The sequence below is a fragment of the Crotalus tigris genome, unplaced genomic scaffold (genome assembly GCF_016545835.1).
Source record: "Crotalus tigris isolate CLP2741 ecotype Arizona unplaced genomic scaffold, ASM1654583v1 scf7180000024340.7048381, whole genome shotgun sequence".
Lineage (NCBI taxonomy): Eukaryota > Metazoa > Chordata > Lepidosauria > Squamata > Viperidae > Crotalus > Crotalus tigris.
In genome coordinates, this window is record NW_024100510.1 from 6,318,854 (window position 1) to 6,340,919 (window position 22,066).

General features: G+C 41.4%; 1 pseudogene; it reads right to left on the bottom strand.

Annotated features, from left to right (window-relative positions):
* Positions 1-673: 673 nt before the first annotated feature.
* Positions 674-22,066, bottom strand: LOC120300373 (annotated as a pseudogene).

A 22,066-nucleotide genomic window follows, 5' to 3' on the forward strand; every position in this document is an offset into this window, starting at 1 on the left:
CTTCCTTTTAACTGCCAGTGGGGGTATGAACTGATTGGGTGGGAGCTTGGCTGTGTTCTGATTGGGTGGAGGTGTGTTCTGATTGGTTAGGGGCGTGGCTGTGCTCTGATTGGCTGGGGGGTTGGCTGTGCTCTGACACCCTCCATGAAAATGAGGCACGACCACAAACGCGAAGCCAAAAAATAGCAAGGCAGCCCAAAATCTTAAACCCCTCTGCAACTCAGACTAACCTGAGCACAACCAAACAGAACACTCCCCCAGCCAATCAGAGCACAGCCAACCCCCCAGCCAATCAGAGCACAGCCACCCCCCAGCCAATCAGAGCACAGCCACGCCCCTAACCAATCAGAACACACCTCCACCCAATCAGAACACAGCCAAGCTCCCACCCAATCAGTTCATACCCCCACTGGCAGTTAAAAGGAAGAAACAGCTAAGACCACACATTGCTGCTCGAAGCACGAAGCTGAAAACACCAGCCTGAAGATGACGAATGGGACTTCGTCGAAACGTCGCCAAGACACTTCCAATTTTACGCGGGAGAAAACCCGAACAACCAAAGACCTACATATATATATATATATATATATATATATATATATATATATATATGCCACCAAAAGACCATATCCAAAAACCAGATGTTGCAAGAAAAAAAAGGCTCCAAGAAAGACAGATACAGCTGAGCAATTGAGACTCATGAGTCTCTGAATTTCCCTAGTTTTTAGAAACATGGTACAGCACATAACATGTAAGTCTTTGGAGGTGTTGTAAACCCAACTGCACAAGTCATGTCCAGGTCTTCTTTTGATAGTCCATGAGCTGGCTGGAAGGTGAATCTCTGCAGAAGACTAGTAAAGAACATGAATATCTCTGTTTTGGCAAGGGTCTCACCTGGACATACTCTCCGACCTGTAACAAGGAATAGAGAACAGAAGATTTGGATTTATTAGTTTTGTTAATAGTGTTTTATTTCACCTTCTCATGACATATTGGTCTGAGAGTTCACTGTAAAATTCAGAGTAACAAATCCAACCTAAGAAGAGAGGTTAGAATGTAACAATATCATACTGACTTATGATATCAAAGAATAGTGCAAATTCTGAAAGACTGATATACAGCCATTAAAAATACTCCTATAAGTGGTCTGCAAAACTGAAGTATATCATGAATCCCATTACAGTGCTGAAACAGCAGGAATAAATATTTCTGTTTCCCAGTGTCATGATTTATTTAAAAAAATATTCTTAGTATGCCCTGCCAATAAAACTGAAAGTAGAGATGTTCAGAAGTACAGCTGGACCTCTTAATGCTTATGGTTATATTTCTTTCTAAACTGTGGACATATAAATTTAATAAATTATTGTTATTACTTTTATTATCACCTTCCTTACAGGGAACTTCTAAGTTAGCATCAACCTTGGCAAGAATAACAGCTAAAAAACTATTGATGGTTAATGTTTACGTCTGCTAGCCACTTGGGGAGATTTTAATCAAGGGGAAAGTCTAAATATCATTTTAATATCATTTAACATAAGCTACTACCTGCAGAGAAAGGCATGAATGCATCTCTTTTTACAAATTTTCCTTCAGTGTTGAGAAAATGTTCAGGGTAGAAGTCGTGAGGTCTCTCCCACTGAGATTCATCGTGGAGCACAGAAGTTAGCAATGGAATGACTTGGATACCCTATAAAGAGAAAGCAATAGGTGATTTAAAAATCAAGATGGTATATAATGCACCAGGTTATTGTATAATCCTAAAATCTCCAGTATGGTACACAGGGCACTAATCTGCCCAATCACCTACTCTGGATTGTATAGAGAGTTTTTTTGAATTGTTGAACTACATTGTGCTTTTGTTTCTGTTTGCAACCATAAAATGAACTTATGAAAGGCTTTTCTGCTGCACTGCAAGCAAAAAAAAAAAAAAACCCTTCAGATGTTTAATTGATAGTAAACAGCACTGAGCTCCATAGTTCTTCTCCATATGCAATAGAAAGCTCCTTAATCCAAGGAAACATTAAGACTTCATAGTCTTTATTCCTGTCCTTATTCTCCACGGATAAAGGAGTCCTTACACAGCAGATTCTCATATGTTACATGTAGATGGCAAAACAAAAAGGGTCAATAAATAAAGTATTCTATCAGAATGTATGAGAAACATCGTCACTTAATTATTCTTAAGAATAACTTGCATTCCTATTTGTTGTACTGTAATTAATGGGCTGAATGTAACAAACTTAGATTTGAAAATGAACAATACAGATACAATCACCTTTGGAATGAAGTAGCCCTTAAAGTTAACATCCACTGTAGTTTCATGTGGTAAGTTTAAGGGAACGACATCGGCATATCGTTAAACTTCATGGACTACAGCATCTGTGTATGGCATTTTTATTCGGTGTTCGGCTCTTTGCTGAGCATATCCAACAACATTTATTATTTCACCTACTCTGGAATGTATAGAGCAGGGATGTCAAACTTCCATCCCATGGGCCGGATGCATCATGCCAAAACCGTGCCCACCCCGTCGCAACACGTCTCCTGACATGGCAAATTTGATACCCCTGGTATATAGAGATTTTTGAACTGTTGAACTTCTTTGGGTCTTTGTTTCTATTTGTGCAACCATAAAATGGAATTATGAAAGGCTTTTCTGCTGCACTGCAAGCAAAAAAAAATATCTTCAGATGTTTACTTGATAGTAAACAGCACTGAGCTCCATAGTTCTTCTCCATATGCGATAGAAAGCTCCTTAATCCAAGGAAACATTAAGACTTCCTGTCCTTATTCTCCATGGATAAAGGAGTCCTTACATAGCAGATTCTCATATGTTACATGTAGATGGCAAAACAAAAAGGGTCAATAAATAAAGTATTCTATCAGAATGTATGAGAAATATCGTCACTTAATTATTCTTAAGAATAACTTGCATTCCTATTTGATCATTATGGTGATATAAACTCTGATTTTTTGGCTACCATACATTAATATAGCTTTCCCCCCACAACATACACTTGGCTCTATCTGTATGGAAGCTTGTGCTTCCATAGAGTTTGAATAAAATCAAATATGGCAGATTACAATATTCCTAGAATTAATAGAGCCTGTGGCAAGTGATTTATGAAAGCTTTTGAAGATTTTAATTGTTGTACTGTAATAAATGGATTGAATGTAACAAACTTAGATTTGAAAATGAACAATACAATCACCTTTGGAATGAAGTAGCCCTTAAAGTTAACATCCACTGTAGTTTCATGTGGCAAGTTTAAAGAAACGACATCGGCATATCGTTGAACTTCATGGACTACAGCATCTGTGTATGGCATTTTTCTTCGGTGTTGGCTGAGCATATCCAACAACATTTGTTATTTCTTCTTGGACTTTTTCTGAGATAATAAACAATGATAAAGATAAATGCAATGTGTTGGATATGGTGTTAACTCTTGGAAATATAAAATTGCAATGGCAGGAGATCCAAAGTTTTTCTGGAAATTGAGGAGGAACAGTGCATTCACTAGTTCAGATTAAAGAAGATACATGTCATAGTTCCAGGTCATGATCCCAACAAAACAAGCACACCTGAGACATTGTGATCTCTAATGCCAGGCTTTATTGAGCATAGCATACTGGCACTAATGAATGCAAAAGTCAGCTCTGATTAAATTGGCGTGAAAGCAGTATATTAAAAATATAGCAACTCTCTTTTCCCCCTGACAGTGCAGGTCACATTACCCAATTAAGCTCCAGACAATTATTATGAGAAAGAATCTTCAGTTTCCAAAACAAACTTGTGGATGATCTTGCAGCTCCACACGAGAATCAAAGCTAATCAAGGGTGTAAAGATAAGGAAGAATGAGTATAAATTGCGGGCTTTTGCGGATGATTTGGTTTTAATTTTGGAACAACCGAATCAAGCGATTGATTGTTTATTAGAACTTATAACACAGTATGGGAATGTCTCTGGTTTTAAAGTCAACAATTATAAGACTAAGATATTATCTAAGAATATGTCAGTTAAGGATAGGGAAAGTTTGGTCAAAGCTACAGGTTTTCAGATGGTAAAAGAGGTTAAATATTTGGGAGTATATTTAACTGCTTCAAATGGAAAATTGTATAAGAATAATTATGAACCATTATGGGTAAAAGTACAAAAGGACTTAAAAGACTGGAAAAAATTGCAATTGTCATTGTTGGGGAGAATTTCAGCTGTAAAAATGAATGTTCTACCAAAGTTCCTTTTTTTGTTTCAGATGATACCTATTTTAAAAAAAGAGGCAAATTTGGATGAATGGCAAAAGGGTATCAATAATTTTATATGGGCCGGAAAGAAACCAAGGGTTAAGTTTAAAATTTTACAGGATGCTCGAGAAAGAGGAGGACTTAAGGCACCTAACTTGAAATTATATTATGATGCAGCTGCTTTAACTTGGTTAAGCGATTGGCTTAATTTAACAAATAAGGATATTCTTTCTTTGGAAGGTTGGGATTTAATATATGGTTGGCATGCATACCTGATTTTCAATAAGAAAGTTGATCGGACTTTTAAATTACATATTTTGAAGAATGCCCTACTTCGTGTTTGGAAAAAGTATTATTACAGATTGAATTACAAAATACCTATCTGGGGGATTCCCAGACATGCAATTGAGGGAACTTCTAAGGGGACAAATTTTGATAAAATCTCATATAAAGAATTGTTAATTTGGTCTGGTTCGAATTGGCATTTGAAATTGCTAGATGTATTAAAGCAAGAAAATATCCTACAGTCATGGTTTCAATATTTACAAATAGTGGATAGATGGACTGTAAATAAGAAAGAGGGAATAACATTAGAAGACAAACAATTGGTTATCCAGATTAAAAATCAGAGTAAGGCTCATATAAAAAGAATTTATAATATTTTATTAGAGTTAGACTCGGAAACAGAATTGGTTAAAGACTGTATGATTAAATTGGCTCAAAATATACAGGAACCGATTTCATTGGATTTATGGGAGATAATTTGGACTAGAAATGTTAAATTTACACAAGCTCAAAATCTGAGAGAAAATTTTTATAAAATGTTTTATAGATGGCATTTAGATCCTAAAAAATTATCTTGTATGTATTCTAATATACAGCCCAAATGTTGGAGATGTGGCAATAAAGACACGACATATTTCCATATTTGGTGGAATTGTAAAAAGGTAAAGGCTTTTTGGATTATGATTTGGTGGAACATTCAAAAGATTTTTAGAAGGAAGATAAAGTTTACTCCTCAACTATTTTTATTGGGTATTTTTGTGGATTTAAATGATAAAGAAACTATTTTGATGTTGAATTTATTAACTGCTGCAAGGTTATTAATAGGTTTATATTGGAAGAAAGATTCCTTGCCTACTTTAGAAGAATGGGTATTTAAAGTATCTAGTCTTGCAGAAATGGCAAAAATTTCTGCTTATTTAAAGGATCATACACAAGAAAGATATATTACTGTATGGAGAAGATGGATAGATTATATTCAAAAAAAGTATGGAACTAAAAAGTTTCATTTATTTTATGAATGAATATTATAGTAAATATTATAGAGAATTGTCTTATGGGTTATTGGAGTTAAAGGTTAAGTATGATGTTTTCTTTTTTCTTCTTCTTCTTCTTTTCTTCTTTTTCTTTTTTTATTATTATAAATTTTCTTATTATTAAACCTGTATTCTGCTTTGGGAAGTGAAGGGAGGGGGGTTGGGGGTGGGAGGGAGGAAATGTGGGGGGGTAAGTGTAATATAGATAATGGTTGCTTATAGGGGTGCGGCCTGGGCACTCCCCTTATGCTGCGTTCATGGGTTTGATATGGATGAGAGGTGAGAAAGTGTAGAGAGGAAGTAGGGTAGTTAGAGGAGAGGGGGAGGGGGAGGGGAAGAGAGTAGGATGGGAGGTGAGAAAGAGGAGGGAAGTAGGGAATGTTTTAAGAGAGGGTGGATGCGGCCTGGGGGGGTGGGCAGGTCGTACCAATGGTTATTTCATTTCAAAATTGTATTGTACTTTTTTTTATAATGTTTATATAGAAAAAATAAAAAACTTTAATATATATATAGCAACTCTCTTTTCCCCCTGACAGTGCAGGTCACATTACCCAATTAAGCTCCAGACAATTATTATGAGAAAGAATCTTCAGTTTCCAAAACAAACTTGTGGATGATCTTGCAGCTCCACAGCTGCAACACACATTCCATTCTCCCCACTCTCCTCACTGGTTCTGTAGACAAGCCAAGGGGAAAAAATGTCCAAAACAGCATGAAGATTTTCGAGCTTGACAATGCATGCAGAGAAAAATAAGACATAAGCTTTAATTGTACATATGATCCCTGTGCTTTTTACACATAATAATGTAATACATCAGATTGCTCAATGTGGTGGGATTCAGCTAGTTCGCACCACTTTGGCAGAACCAGGAGCTAATTTTCTGTTGCCCAAGCCCAGAATGGACTTCTAGAAGCGGCATCCACACAGACAACTGGTTTTTCACATATTTGAATCCCACCACTGCCTAGAGGTGAATAGTTTGAGAGTTCAATCCTAGACAGTGACCGATGTTTCTCTATCAGGGTGCAAAGAAAAAAATATCTGCTGCAAACTCTGTGTAGGCATCAGGAAGGGCATCCAGCCAGTAAACACTCAACTCCATTCAGTTGTCAGGACCCCACCCTGAAGCAAGGGACTAGAGCAGGGATGCTTGACTCCCAGCAGTTTGGGGATGCGAGGAGTTGTGGGGCATCGAGTTGTCCCCACATCAATTTAGACAGTGTGATTTGTTCTGTGCTGACCTAACCATCCCAAGTCAATGGGGCCCAGCCGGATGCACCTACCTGGCAAAGCCTACCCAGCCACACCCACCTGCCCACTGTGAGCAGTCACAGACTCATGCCTGCCCGCCCCTGTGGTTACTGCTGCAGCACAGCTCCATGCATTGGACAGGCTCCTGCTACCTGTCCTCTGCTAGCACTGCTGCCACTAACAAAGCACCCAAAGAAGCGAGGAGGTAAATACTCATCACCTCCTACTATTAACATGCTTGCAGGCCAGATCTAAAGACATCATGAGCTGGATCTGGCCTTCAGGCCTTGAGTTTCACTTGTCTGTGATATATCAGACAACACCATGCCAGAATTCAACCTGACCATCCAGTTTGTTTCTGAAGAGACATTCTGTTGCTGGTTCCCCTCTTGAATAGGTGCCTGGAGGGTGAACCAGGTAGCAGGCCTTCTGAGTGGCAGATCCCACTCAGTATGGAAGAATCTCCTTTGGAGCTACAAATGCCGCCTATCCTGCTGACACTTCATACAATAGCCAAAGCTGTCCTAACCCGGCCTGCAGAAATCACAGAAACAAAGATAAATCTTATTTCATTATTAAAAAGGTTTTCAAACAGAAAAAGGGTTGCTGAATCCCCTCAGGCTGTAATCCTCCTGTAACTCCTCTTCATCTTCCGAGTCTGAGCTGGCGAGGGGAAAAGCAGTCCTGTTTCAGCAGGCATTGAGATTCTAAGGTAGATTAAGCCATTGGAAACCTATGAGAATAGTTATTGTTTCATGGGGATTTTAATAATTCTGGTTTGTGTTTGTGTGGATGTGACTTTATTGTGCCCTGCCTGGAGCCTCTGTTGGTCTTACTGGGTTTTGCATATTGTAAGTAATATAATAGACTCCAACGTCTTGCATCATCATAGTTGTTCGCGAAATGGCAAGACACGAGAAGCAGTTGTAGTTCTCAGGAAACTTCTTTATTCTTTGGTTCAGCTTACAGTTAGAAGACGCTGACAACGCCCAAAACTCCTGGCCTCTTATATAGGCCATCCCCCGGTAAATCTGCAACTTTTGGCGCGCCAGCACTTGCGCATGCGCACAAGTACTGGCGACAACCTGTCTGGTCCCGGGCAGCCTGCACCTGCCGGGACCGTCTGCAATGCCCTGAGCCTGCTTGCACAGGCTCAGGACATAACACCCCTTCCCCCTGGGCTAAAACTATTCCTCATACCATAATAACACATAACTCATTTCTGTAGTGTAGTGCCATGCTCCCCAATACCAGGTATTCCTGGTTTTCCATCAGCCTCAGTGCTCTACTTTTCTACTAGCTCTGTTTTGCCAAGAGGGTTACAAAATCCTCCAAATACTTAGGAGATTTCCTTGCTCTCTGTGACCTCCTAAGTTCAGGGTGCTTGCCAAGTACCCTTTGACTGAGGGGTGATGCGTGCCTGTCCCCCTTGTTTTGCCTTGGTGGTTCCCAAGGACTTTGCTCCAATGCCTGGTCTGCTTGCTTGCCCACCGGGCTCGTCAGGCCAGGGCTTCTTTCACTGTGTGACCTGGTTGTCCCGCCTAGCTGTAGGCTCTCTGGCCCTTCTAAGTGACTGTCACTGTTGGGCGTTTCTGTAGAACCTCCTAGGTCCGTCCAAGACCTGTCAGGAGGCTGTCTGTCCCCTGAATCCCGTTCTGTGTCCGGGCTTGTGTTGGTTTCAGTACTGTCCCAAAACTCAATTGTCCCCTGAGTGAAGTCAGAGGTGTTGTAGTCGGGATTTGGTTCCTTGACCACCTCCCTGTGTGTTTGCCCCCTTCTAGGGACAGGGGTAGTGTCGGGCCAACTAGAAGGAGTGTGTGCCAGCTCTCTTGCGGGGAATGGTTTATTGGGATGCTCCCGGGTATTCTCCCTGACTGGAGTACTGAGTGATGCGGGTGAGTAGTGATTATGCCCCCGGGGTAACTCCCTGGCTGGAGTAGGCGTTGATGCCTGGTATCTAGTTGGGCTCCTTGAATTCCTGTTTGGAGCACTTATGGAATCTTGAGATGGGCTGATTGTTGCTTCCCCATTGGTAATGGGCATCATTCCATGCCCCTCCCTTTGCCCAAAGGGCTCCCCCCCCGGAAAAGACCCAGGAGTGTCAGCGGGAAGGTTCCGTTGAGGGCGAAGTTGGTCAATGTGCTGCCGCAGGACACGACCGTTGTCCAGGGACACCTCGTAAGACAGAGGACCTGTGACCCTGGATATAGAAGCGGGGACCCATGTATGACCGGCCCGTAATTACGAGTCCAAACCGGGGCACCCACAAGTAGTTGCCTAGGTGCCCTAGGGTGAGAGACAGAAGGAGGCAGTCTGTCCGGATGCAACCGGTCAAGCTTGGTAGTCAGTTTGCGCCCCCAACGAAGTTCAGCTGGGCTTCTCTCTGTAGAAGTGGATGGTGTGGTGCGATAAGAAAGGAGGAAGTCAGCCAACCTGTGATGCCAGTCTGCGTAGGTGAGTTTCTTCAAGGCGTCCTTGGTGGTGCGCACCATGCGTTCAGCCATACCGGTGGTGGACGGATGGAAGGGTGCAGAGATGGCATGACGAATCATGTTAGCCTGCAAGAAAGCTTGGAATTCGGAGGAAGTGAATTGAGGGCCGTTGTCAGACACAATGACGTCTGGGAGCCCGTGTGCAGCAAAAATCCCCCTCAGTACCTGAATAGTCTTTGCAGTGGTGGTGGATGAGACAGGTACAACCTCAAGCCATTTTGAATGGCTGTCAACGAGGACCAAGAAGAATTGACCCTCAAAATCCTTATACTGTACGTTAAGGGTGGCCTCCCCCTTAACACACACTCTGGAGTTTTGAAAGTCTGTTAACACAATGTCAGAAGGCCTCGGCTTGGCCTGAGTTCCACTACCGGAACAAATCTTCCTAAACGTTTGCATGGAAATGATTGAAAGTGCAGACCCCGTATCCAGTTCCATAGCTAATGGAACCCCTTGTAGCTTCACCTTAAGTGACAGCTTTTTCTTAATGGGCTTATGTGTGCCTGTCCTATAGATGCTTCTTCGCGAAGCGCAAAACCCCACCCTATTCTGGCTGGGAACCCTGGTACCTTTCAGGCGCAATTCTTCCTGAGGTTGTACTTTCTGACGGCCCAGGCACACAGCTGCAATGTGTCCTTGTTTTCTGCATGCCCTGCAGATAGCGGAGCGGAACTTGCAGTCGGTTCTCTTGTGGCGACCTCCACAACCGATGCACTTGGGGAGAGCTGAAGAGCTTCCTTTTTGTTTCTCTTCCTTTGTGGGGTGGAGACAGTCGACTTCCTCATCCGGATCCTCCTCAGAGTTTCTTTGGACTTCTTCCTGGTGCACGGATGCAGCATCTGGACTGTTCCTGATCGGCCGCATGTTCTTGATGGCGCCGCCTGCTGCTTCTTCTGCGGTGACCTCTCTCAAGGCATCTTGGAAAGACAAGTCCTCCTTAGCAAAAAGTCTCTGTTGTAACTCACGATGCCTTAGCCCACATACGAATCTGTCCCTCAGTCGTTCTTTGAGGTCCTTGAACTCGCAATGTTTGGTGGCTTTCCTTAATGCGGCGATGTACTCCTTGGCCGATTCTCCGGGTTGTTGATCCCTCTGCTTGAAGGTGTGGCGCCACCCGATGACGGTCATCTTAGGCTGGAAGTGCTCCTTCAGTAGCTTTTTTAGATCTGCGTAGCTGACAGAGTCTAAAGAAACAGGTGCTGCAAGGTTCTCAGCGATTTCGAATGCGTCTTGACCGCAAACGCACAGCAGGGAGGCAGCCTTCAAACTATCTTCCCTCACTTGGTTCACTTTGAGGTAGTTTTCCACCCTGGCTATGTAGGACTCCCACCTCTCTGGATGTGAGACATCGAATTCCGAAAGCCTTCCAATTTTTGCCATTTTTTGTAGAAGGAAAGATCTATCAGCCAGCCTACCCCCGAATGCACGCTGGATTGGCGGGTAGCTGCCGAGTCAACACCGTTCCTGCCGCTCAGGACTCACTCGGGTAAGCTTACACCTTTTTGTTGATGTAAGGCAATCCCATCCTCGTCGCCAGTGTTGCGTCCTTCGTGAAATAGCAAGACATGAGAAGCAGTTGTAGTTCTCAGGAAACTTCTTTATTCTTTGGTTCAGCTTACAGTTAGAAGACGCCGACAACGCCCAAAACTCCTGGCCTCTTATATAGGCCATCCCCGGGTAAATCTGCAACTTTTGGTGCGCCAGCACTTGCACATGTGCACAAGTACTGGCGACAGCCTGTCTGGTCCCGGGCAGCCTGCACCTGCCGGGACCGTCTGCAATGCCCCGAGCCTGCTTGCACAGGCTCAGGACATAACAATAGTTGTCCAGTAACTAATAGCATGTACTCATTAAATTCTAGAGCTACACTGTGCTTTGGACTTGGCTTCCAAAACATGCTCTGGAGCATAGAGAGGGATAGAAAAAACCAAATTTCTTTAAAGCAGGTGTTCCATTTGTGTTTCTGCATGATTCAAGTCAGTACACAAAACTGGAAATGGAATTCCTTGCCTTTTCTCCCCTCTTTCACTCAGGTATTATCCAAAGTCACTGTCACTTACCTTAGTTACTCCACATCTAACACTGCATACCTGAAATCGAGATACTAAAGTAATGGAAGCTGTCAAATTGTAAAGCACTTACTCTGAATTAAAGGGTACTTCATCATTAGCGTAAGGGCCCAAAGTAGAGTGGTTGAAATGAATAGATTTGTTACAGATTCTTTTAAATTTTTATGGTTGAAATACCCATTGTTCTGGATCTTCCTTTCCTAGAGTTAAAAGAAAGAACTGGTTTTAAAATTGGTTTTAAAACGGTGCACTCCTGACACATTGCAAAGAATGTGCAGCCTTCTCTAAAGCAATCTCTAGTTGCACCAAAACAAATTAGCAATGTTCTGTCCAGATATTTTTTAAAAAGCCAAATTTGCACTCTTCGTCAGTGGAAATCTGCCTTGTCCAAAAGGTATTTAAATGGTCTGCACTATTAGCATGCAAAATGTTTTAAGCTTGAAGTAGTCCATTTTGAGTCCAAAATGTTCTGACTTTACCAGATGTTTTTCAACCATTGTGAAAATGTTCCAAATTCAGCTTAGTCTGGTTTTGCAATGACTTCTGTTTGCTGTCGAACCCTCTATCAGCCAAGTTTAGACCTTAATACCAATGGGTAATTTTGTCTGCTGGTCCTTAAGATTTAATGGATATTACCAATTGACAGAATCTTCACACGACTCCACAAAGATCGCATTCTCAATACAGAAATCTTTTTGGTTCTAAATTGTTCTGGTTTAAATCTTCTTTGATACTGTCATCTCTCCTTTGGGATTGCTACACATTTTATAAATAATTATCCACGTGAAATTTATTATTCAGGAGGTTACAAATCCATGCACCTTTCTGAGGTTTTTTTTTTAATGTTCAGTTTCATAACCATCATTGGAAGAGATTAATTCTATGCTTTCTCTCAGTGTCTCTGTGTGTGAGTGTGTGTATGAGTGAGTGTGAGTGAGTATATCAATTTCTGCAGCTGGATTGTATGTGTGTAGGTAACTAAATTGATGCATAATGTATGTGTATATGTAAGTAGAGAGCCAGTTTAGTGTACTGATGAAGGCATTAGGCTCGAAGCTGGGAGACCATGGATTCTAGTCTTTCGTTAGGCATGAAACCAGCTGGGTGACCTTGGCCAGTCATTCTCTCTCAGGTTTAGTAAGCAGGAAGTGCAAACCACTTCTGAAATCTTGCCAAGAACACATCACCTGAAGATTGTACATCTCCAGTGACATTTCCTAAAGAAATTAAATGCCATGTACAAAAACCTGCATCTCTCAGTTAATGATGTTGGATCAATCTAAATCTGGCCAATGTTTAATATATTCACAATTTATTTATTGTGTTTTAAATTAGTTTTTTTAAGAAAAACCCTTTGAAAATAGGTAGCTGTTATTGTAAGTCTTGGAACATATTTTTCCTGAAATACAGCATATTACTTTCTATGCAATTGATGTAACTACCCCAATAATACTCTTTTTATATGCAGCTATCTCTTTTGTTGTATACTGGGAATGGTGAGGCATTGAAGACACAGGAGTAAAAGTAACAGCTCATTTATTCAATCCACAAAGAAGCAGCTCTAACAGCCGCTTGACTCCTATTTATATGGACCGCCACTAGACGGCAGCCAATGAGTTTAAAGCATACATTCCAGCCTAAACACAAGCTTGCAATATATACAATACAGTTAAGGATTTGAATTGAACATCTTCATTAACCATTTTATAACACCCCTATGAAATTGGGTTACTATACAACACCCCTTACTCCTAGATAAATCACACATCAAGAAAATGTACATAGTCTTGTAAATAGGCAGGTGGCTTCCGTGACCATGCTGATCGCCGCATCACTGCCGGAGGTTCCTGGTCTACCAGCCCCTTTGATTGACTGGGTAGACCACCGCTCTTCAACCCGCTCGCTTCGGGTAGACCAGTGTCTCTTTGACTGAATGGGCCGGGTAGACTGCTGTCTCTTTCGCTGATCTGGTCAGGTAGACCAGTGTCTCTTTGGCTGGTCTGGCCAGGTAGACCAGTGCTCGTGTCTCTGAATGGAGCAGTTCCAGAAAGACTGAGGAACAGGTCCGCAAGCAAGTTCTGTTCTGAGGGCATGGTTCCTCCAGTCTGTGGTTATTTAATCAATGTTAAGTCATCCTGCATTACTCTGTGGCTCTCGCAAGACCCAGGAGACTCAGGCGCATTGCAGCTGCCAGGCAGCTCCCTGCTCTCTTCTCTGTCGGTGGCCAGGGTCTAATTAACCTGCCGCTGACACAGTTGATCGATGTGGCGGTGCAACATGTGCCTGTCTTCCAGGACCACTTTGTATGGCAGTGGCTCTGACACCTTGCAAACCACAGCTACCACCCACGGTGCCCCTTGTCCATAGTTCCTTGCCCAAACTTGGTCACCAACTTGCAAATTCCTCAGGGGGGTTGGGCTGTGCTGTTTCTATTGCTACTTGGTCTAGATGGAGACGGTCCAGCTTCGTGGTCAGCCGATGTCCCAATTGATGTGCAAGGGGTTATATGTTGGCAGAGCAGAAAGTCTGCCAGCTGATGATGCCAATCCCCAGATGCAATTCTTTTTAGCGACTCCTTGGTTGTCCTAATCATACATTCTGCTTGGCCATTTGAAGCAGGATGAAAGGGGGCTGAGGTGGCATGTCTAATCATGTTAGTCCTTAAAAAGGACTGAAACTCAGCAGCAGTAAATTGAGCCCCATTATCTGACACAATTACATCAGGTAAGCCATGCCTGGCAAAGATTCTGCGCAGTTCCTGGATGGTCCTGGCAGTAGTCATAATAGGGACAGGTGCTACTTCTAGCACTTAGAGTAGCTGTCCATCACAAAGAGGAACACCTGTCCTTGAAAAGGTCCTGAAAAGTCTATATGAATTCGTGACCATGGGGTTTATGTGGTCTCCCAGCGATGTACTGGAGCTTGAAGCATTTCAGATATGGTCTCCTGGCACACCTGGCATCCTTTCACTTGAGCCTCTATATCCTTATCCAACCCTGGCCATCACAGGTAGCTTCTCATGAATGTGTTCATCCTGACTATTCCAGGATGTCCCTCATCCAGAGATTCTAAGACTCTTTCCCTTAATGTGTGTGGAACTATAACCCGACTTCCCCATAGAATGCAGCCCTTGTATGCTGATAGCTTATCTTGTTTTCTGATAAAGCTATGAAATTCTGTCCCAGGACTGGCTTTTGGCCACTCCCTCAGCACCCAGTTCAAAACACGACTGAGTGTTTTGTCAGTGGCTATTTAAGCAGCCACATCCCCTGCGTGAAGGGGAGACTCTGGCAGATCCTGGATTTCCAGGATGCATGCAGCAAGTGTGGGGTCTGGTTCTGAATTAGGCAGGGGTAACCTGCTGATTGCGTCAGCATGGCCCATTTCCGTGCCAGGCTTATGGACTAGCCTGAAGTTGTAGGCTGCCATAAAGATTGACCACCTCAGCATCCTTGGAGAAAGGATCTGAGGGGTTTGCTTGTCTGCAGTAAACAGACCTAGAAGAGGCTTCTGGTCTGTAAAGACCGTAAATGGGTGACCATAAAGGAAATCATGGAATTTCTTTATTCCAGCTACTATGGCTAATGCCTCTTTATCAATTTGTGCGTAATTTCTTTCCACAGGGGAAAGTGTCCTTGAATAATATGCTATGAGAGCTTGCCTCCCATTAGCCATTAAATGTCTCAAAACTGCTCCTATTCCATATGATGAAGTATCACATGCAATACTGATAGGCAATTTTTCATTGAAATGTGTTAACATAGAATCTGAAGACAGCAGTGATTTGACTGCTTTGAAACTATTTTCGTGGATGCTAGTCCACTGACATGGTGTCCTTTTATCCAGGAGCCTATGTAGAGGCTCTGCTAATGCAGCCTTATGAGGAAGGAAAGCAGGGTAGAAATCAAGTAACCCTAAAAATGCCTGTAGCTCCCCCTTTGACTTAGGTCTGGGAGCCTGCTGAATAGCCTTAAGCTTTGAGTCAGCGGGGTGGATTCCGGCAGCGTCTATCCATAATCCCAGGAATTCTGTGGAGTTCACTCATATTTGACATTTGTCTCTTTTGAGCTTCAGCCCCGCTTCGTGGAAGCGCTGAAGAACAGCTCTTAGGCGTTCTGCTAATATTTCTGCTGATTCCCCAGCAATTAGAATGTCGTCAGTTTTGAAAATCTGTCAACACTACATTTGACGGCTTGAGTCTGACTCATTTCCCACCATGTCTGCAGATGTAATAGAAAGTTTTGTAGGAGATTATGGACAGGGCTGACCCAGTGTCCAATTCCATTGAGCATGGAACTCCTTGTAGCTTGACTCTTAGTCTAAGCTTTTCTTTGAGGGGGCGATGGGCTCCTGTTCTCAGAATGCTCCTCCTTCCAGAGCAATATCCTACCCTGATTTTGCCCTGGGGCCCCTTTACCTCTCCTGGGGAAGTCTTCGGGTGGAGATTCCACCTGGCGACCTTTAAAGACGATAGCGATGTGGCCCTGCTTTCCACATGCTCAGCACACAGCCATACAAAACCTGCATTTTGAGCACTGGTGCTGTCCTCCATAGCCAGGACAGCTAGGGAAGAAGGCCGCCTTGTCAAGTGGCCGCTGCCTTCTTCCTGGAAGCTTCTGCACCCGGTCGATCTCAATGTCCTCATCTGGGTCATCTGCTCTCTCTGAATCTGGCTGGAGGAATTCTGCCATTGCTTCTTTCAAAGCATCCTGGAATGTCAAGGTCTCCTTTGCAAACAGCCTCTGCTGTAAGTCTCTGTTTCTCGGGCCACATACCAGTCAGTCCCTGAGCCGATCCTCTAAATCTGAAAATTCGCAGTCTGGATGCCTGTCTCAGGGCAGCCATGAATTCAGCAGCTGACTCCCCTGGCTGCTGCTCTCTCTGCTCGAACATGTGTCTCCATGCAATGATAGACAGTCTTGCTTCGAAGTGTTCTTTGAGTCTTCTTTTCAAGTCAGCATAGGTAATTGACTCCAAGCTGGCTGAGGCAGTTAGATTCTCTGCTATGTCAAAAGTTGCCTGGGTGCATATGCACAGCAAGGTTGCAGCTTCCCTGACCTGGTTCACTCTCAAGTAGTTTTCAACCCTGGAGACATAAGAACTCCATTGTTCCGGGTGCGATACATCGAATTTGGATAGCTTGCCAACTTCGGCCATAGCTAGCTGTTACTGCATCTCTCAATGCCTTATGCTGCTAAGAGTTTCTGTGCGAGTCCTAGGGATGGATCCCTTAGGATAGTGATGCCTCTAGCACGGCTTGCTGGCAGGCAGAAGGGGGAACGCTGTTCCTACCAGGGCGCTGATGCCTGATCTTACCCCTTAGTGACTCTTAGCTCTTAGTCCTCCAGCTCTTCCTTCCTTAGCAGCACAATCCCACCTTCATCGCCACATTGTATACTGGGAACGGTGAGGCATTGAAGACACAGGAGTGAAAGTAGCTCGTTTATTCAATCTACACAGAAGCATCTCTAACAGCCGCTTGACCCCTATTTATACGGATCACCACCAGGCGGCAGCCAATGAGTTTAAAGCATACATTCCCACCTAAACACAGGCTTGCAATATATATAATACAGACAGTTAAGGATTTGAATTGAACATCTTGATTAACTGTTTTATAACAGCCCTATGAAATTGGGTTAATACACAACATCTCTTTGTGCAAATTTTCTAAGAATCAAAACAACAACAAATCATAATTAAATATAATGTTCCTCAAATGTGTGCCAACTTGTCGAAATTAAAAGCAAATTGTTCATTACTGATATCCATGCAGAGGCAGAATTCATTATGGGGTTCATAACATTATAATGTACAAGAAATATATAAAAAGATTCTGGGTTATTATTATTCTAGGATTCTCAAGTGCTTTGAAATTAGGCTAAGTGTGATTAGTGACCATAATAATGCTGGTTAGTGAGTATAATACAAACAATCTTTCAATGTTAGATTACTGAAGGCAAAATAAATAATTGCTCAATATTTGGAGACCATTGAGAATTTGCCAGGTTTGCTTTTTTTCTATAATAAGGATTGTTGCCAATTGCAGGTATTTCATTTGCAAAATGTGATGGAAAACTTCAAGCTGTCATTTCTGCACATTACATTACCTTTCTCTGTTGTACAAGATACGAATCAATAAAGTTTCTTGGGTTATTTTCATCCAGATTATTGAGACATTGGATGATTTGACAAAAGCATTCAATCCCCTTCCATTCTTCAGGGCTTTCTTATGAGTGCCAAAAAAGAAGCCAAGCACGGGAAACATGTTATATAGCTGAAACATACAAAATAACAGAGATAACAAAGAAGACATATACCTAGAATATCATTTTGGATAGACTTTACAAATAGCAAAAGCAATAGCACTTAGACTTATATACCGCTTCACAGTGCTTTACAGCCCTCTCTAAGCAGTTTTACAGAGTCAAATGATATCTTATATATAAAGATAATAATATAGATCAATTATAATTCAGAAATGGACTTCCTTTTAGTTTCCTTAAACATAAGGCTTGCAATGTGCAGTATCCAGGAAATTTTTCCACCACAAATTTGGTGGAGAATTTTGGAAGCCCTATATTGTGTTGCTCTCATTAACATATATAATTCTCATCTAGTTGTTCTTAGTGATTGAAACACATTTGAATTGGATTCTAGCATAATAATAATAGTAATAATAATAGTAGTAGTAGTAGTAGTAGTAGTAGTAATAGTAGTAATAATAATAAAGTTGGAAGGGACCTTGGAGGTCATCTAGTCCAACCCCCTGCTCAGGCAGGAAACCCTATACCATTTCAGACTGCCGTGCCTACACATTAAATGAGCTTCTAATGCTTTTCAGATAGATAATCATTACCTGCACTAAGGGGGTTCCCAAAAGCCTGGCATTTTCTGTTGCCAAGTTCAATAATTTAATAAAACCTGGATCTTCAAAGTCATATCGCTTCCCAGCTAAAATGAATACTGTGATATTGGCAACAGCTGCAGTCATAATTCCTCTGAATTCAAATGGTGTTCCTATACATCAAATTCAGAATTTCATCAAAATGTTAATATAATATAAAATTATCACAACTACGGACTAAACATTGTTTTTTCACTGCCTTGATTCTAGCATCAGTTGGCTTCTTTAATCAGAGTTAAAATATGGATTTTTAAAATAAACTTCTGGAAATCTTTATGGATGATTTGATGACATTTGGACAGAAATCACAATGAGTTTTGGATTTGTGAATGGATAAGGACGAGTAGTTATGGGAAGAGGCGAATAATTATGTAATCTCATAAGGAATGGGACTCTATTAAATTCCTGTATTTGTTGTAAGAAAGATCATGAGTCTTTTTTAAATAATCTTTTTTTTTCTATCTCTCTTTTCTTTTTTTAAATTCTTCTCTTTCTCTCTTTCATCCTTTTCTCTCCCCTATTTGCACTTTCTGTTTCTTCTATTTTATAGTTTTTTTCTGATTTGAGTTTTTATTACCTTTTAGCATTGTAAAAGCCCTTTAATAAAAACTATTTAAAAAGAACAACAGTTGTACAAGTCTGGAATAGGTCATGAAGAAACCTCAGCCTCTTCAAGATAACATAAGATTGATAACTTTTTTAGCCCAAGAAGAAACACAAACTCACCTTTGTATGATTCAAACTTCTTTATCAGGAAACTGCACTCTTCAGCTATTCTGCTTTCCATAGACCTCTTATCCATCCCATAGTCCCGTAATGTGGTTAACATAAATCGCCTCATCACTCTCCAGTTCTCACCATGGGAAAAAGCTACTCCTGAAAAACCAAAGAGTATTCAAAATTTCAACTGATTGTGAAGAGAGGTACTCTCTACAGGTCATCCAGTTGGCTCTTCCAACCCAAGGAACATTTCTTAAACATTCAGTTAAGTTTTCTAATTTTGCTATTGTCAGAGGTAAGTCTTCATGTGGGTTCATCCAAGCCGGGAATAAATAAGCAACATGGCGACTGCTTTGGGAAGAAGGTTACAGTTTATTGGAGAAGCAGGAAGATGGTCCTTGCAAGAAAGAGCAGAGGAGAAGAAAGAGGAGTTGAGCACGTGGGCAGTAGGTTTTTATACCCTCTCTAGCCTTGTTTGGAATAGTTTCCTGTTCCTGTGGCATGAACCTTGAGGCTGTTTCTGAGTGTTTTTCTAGGCCTTGATATCTGTGGTTTAATCCTATCTTCCCAGGTAATGGGGTTAATGACTCCTGCTTCCCAGGTGATGGGGCTAATGACTCCTAGAGTTTGGATGGGGTATGCAAATTTTCTCTTTGTCTTCTTGATTGCTCTGGCTTCAATTCTCTGATGGTTTTACATCTGCATTTGTATGGGCCTAGCTCTTGCTTGGGGCAGAGAGATAGATTTGGGGCCAGGTTTGGTTTTAAAAAGTCCTTTTGAGGAAAAAAAATATTTTTCTGCCCTTTTTAATATTTCCTTCTCTGGGCTAACTTCCCTCACTATCTTAAAAATGTCTGTACTTCAACTCCCAGAATTCCCCAGCTAATTCTGTAAGTTGAAATCCACATGTATTAAAGTTTGTGTGCTTGGAAACACTGATTTAACCCACGCATGTTAGAGAGCCAAATAATTCTACCCCAAAATCATTAGAGGAAGAATTTGAGAAAGATATCTATGGTCTCAATTAACAGAATAATTACAAAGACCATCCCTATGCAGAGAACTGGCTGGTGAGTTTTTAAAGAAAGCAAAGAAATACATCATCTTTTTAAAAAAATCACCCTGTGGTATTATTTATTCCAGAATATACAATTATCTAATGAATAGCATTAAATCTTAGCAAGAGCTATTCTATACTGTTTTTCTGTAGTTGCTCCCTACATTTAGTTTCTGACATGGTTTTTCCTTTTTCAGTTGTTATCCAGTTATTTTTTAAAAAAAAATACTTTCATTTTTCCCTGTGTTCCCTTATACCTTTTTCACTTATTATTTTGGAACAAGCTGAGTTATTTCTAAATTAAAAACTAGTTTCAGTCATATCTAATTTGTACTGCTCCTGTGATAACTTTGTTACAAATGCTCCATGGTACAGTTATGTTTCCCAATTGTATGGACGTGGAATGAAGGTCCTCACCAAAACCCCTTGAAAACTCCTCAAATATGGGGACGCGGGCCCTCTCAGCAAACACATCAGTCTTATTCACCAGAGCTTCCTTTATGGTCTCATATCCCGTTAGCACCACTATTTTCTGGACTCCCAGTTGGATTTTGAATACAGGTCCATACTGTTTGGATAGTTGGAAAAAAGAAAGGAAGAGAGATAGCTATGGTCAAAAAAGTGACCCTTTATAAATCTCAATGAGAATATGTACATTTTGCAGATTGAAATACACATCCACAATAATAAAAATATTTACCTTAGAAAAAAGACCATTTATGAAATGTACAGACTAAGTAGTAAAACTTTGCTGCAGATTCTACATTAAATTCTGGGGCAGAAAAAGATGGAGGAAGGAGGTTATGAACAATGGTCTCCAAGCGCTCTGGCTTAGCGGACTGGTGGGGAGGGAGAAGGAATGGTTCCATGTGAGTTGCAGGCTTATGTGTGAGCTCCTGAAAATGGAGCTTTGTGCGAGAGCACATATCACTCACGCAAATGGAGCTTCATGTATAAGTGCAAGCACTTGCCACTTGCACAAATGAGCTGAGTGCGGACATGCTTGCCCAACGGTTCAGAACGGGCCATAGCCCAGTAGTGGGCCGTGGGCCGGGGGTTGGGGACCCCTGATAGAGAGAGTATTGGAAAGCCAAGGACAGAGAAGAGAGAACTGGGGGGTTTTAGGTATTGGGTGAGTTTCAAATGTTGTGACTGGATTTTAGTGAGCATGGGCATTGCTCCCTTTTGTGACCCACCCATCTTTTTCAGAAGGGATTTGATCACTTGCTTTCATTCATGAAACTCTTTGAATCCTCTGAACATTAAATAAATGGATCCATTTGGGTTTCCCTCAATTAACCAATCTTAAAGTTGTTCCTTGTCCAATATATTTTTGGTGCGATCAATTTTTGTATAACTTTCTCAAAGAAATGCATTTTTGTTACAATTTACCCGTAATAAACATCTTGATAAACATGATATTTCTAATATAATGTACAGTATTTACACATTATTTATATGGATATATGTAGTTGTTTACTGAAAACTATACCAAGTTTTTATTTGTTTTGGGGGTGGGAATAAAAATAAGTTGGAGTTATTTTAAACTGAACATGGTCACACATATTTCAAAGCCCTCATCTCAAAACTATCCATTTTGTCTTTCTATAGTAATATATTGTGTTGATCTACCTAGATTCAGGGCTTAGATTTAAAAAAAAAAGAATGAATAGGACATTCTTTTATTTGTCGGGAATGAATGAACCGTTTGATTTAATAAGAGCATTTCTCTTTAGTCAGAGCAAGCTTTAATTTCCCTGGCTTACAAAAGTCACAGAATACTGCAATTTTTCCCTGCAACAGAAAGGATAAAAAAAATGTTACCTCTAACATTGTCTGGTAAGGTTTCTTCAGATCCATGATGTGGAGGTTTCCAACAACAGGCAAAGGCCTGGGTCCTGGTGGAAAATCTTCAGAGCTCTTCTTCCAGGGGTTGCCCATTCTCAAAAGGAGCATAATCATAAGTGTAGATAGGAACAGTATTGAAATAGGAACCATCCAACCCAT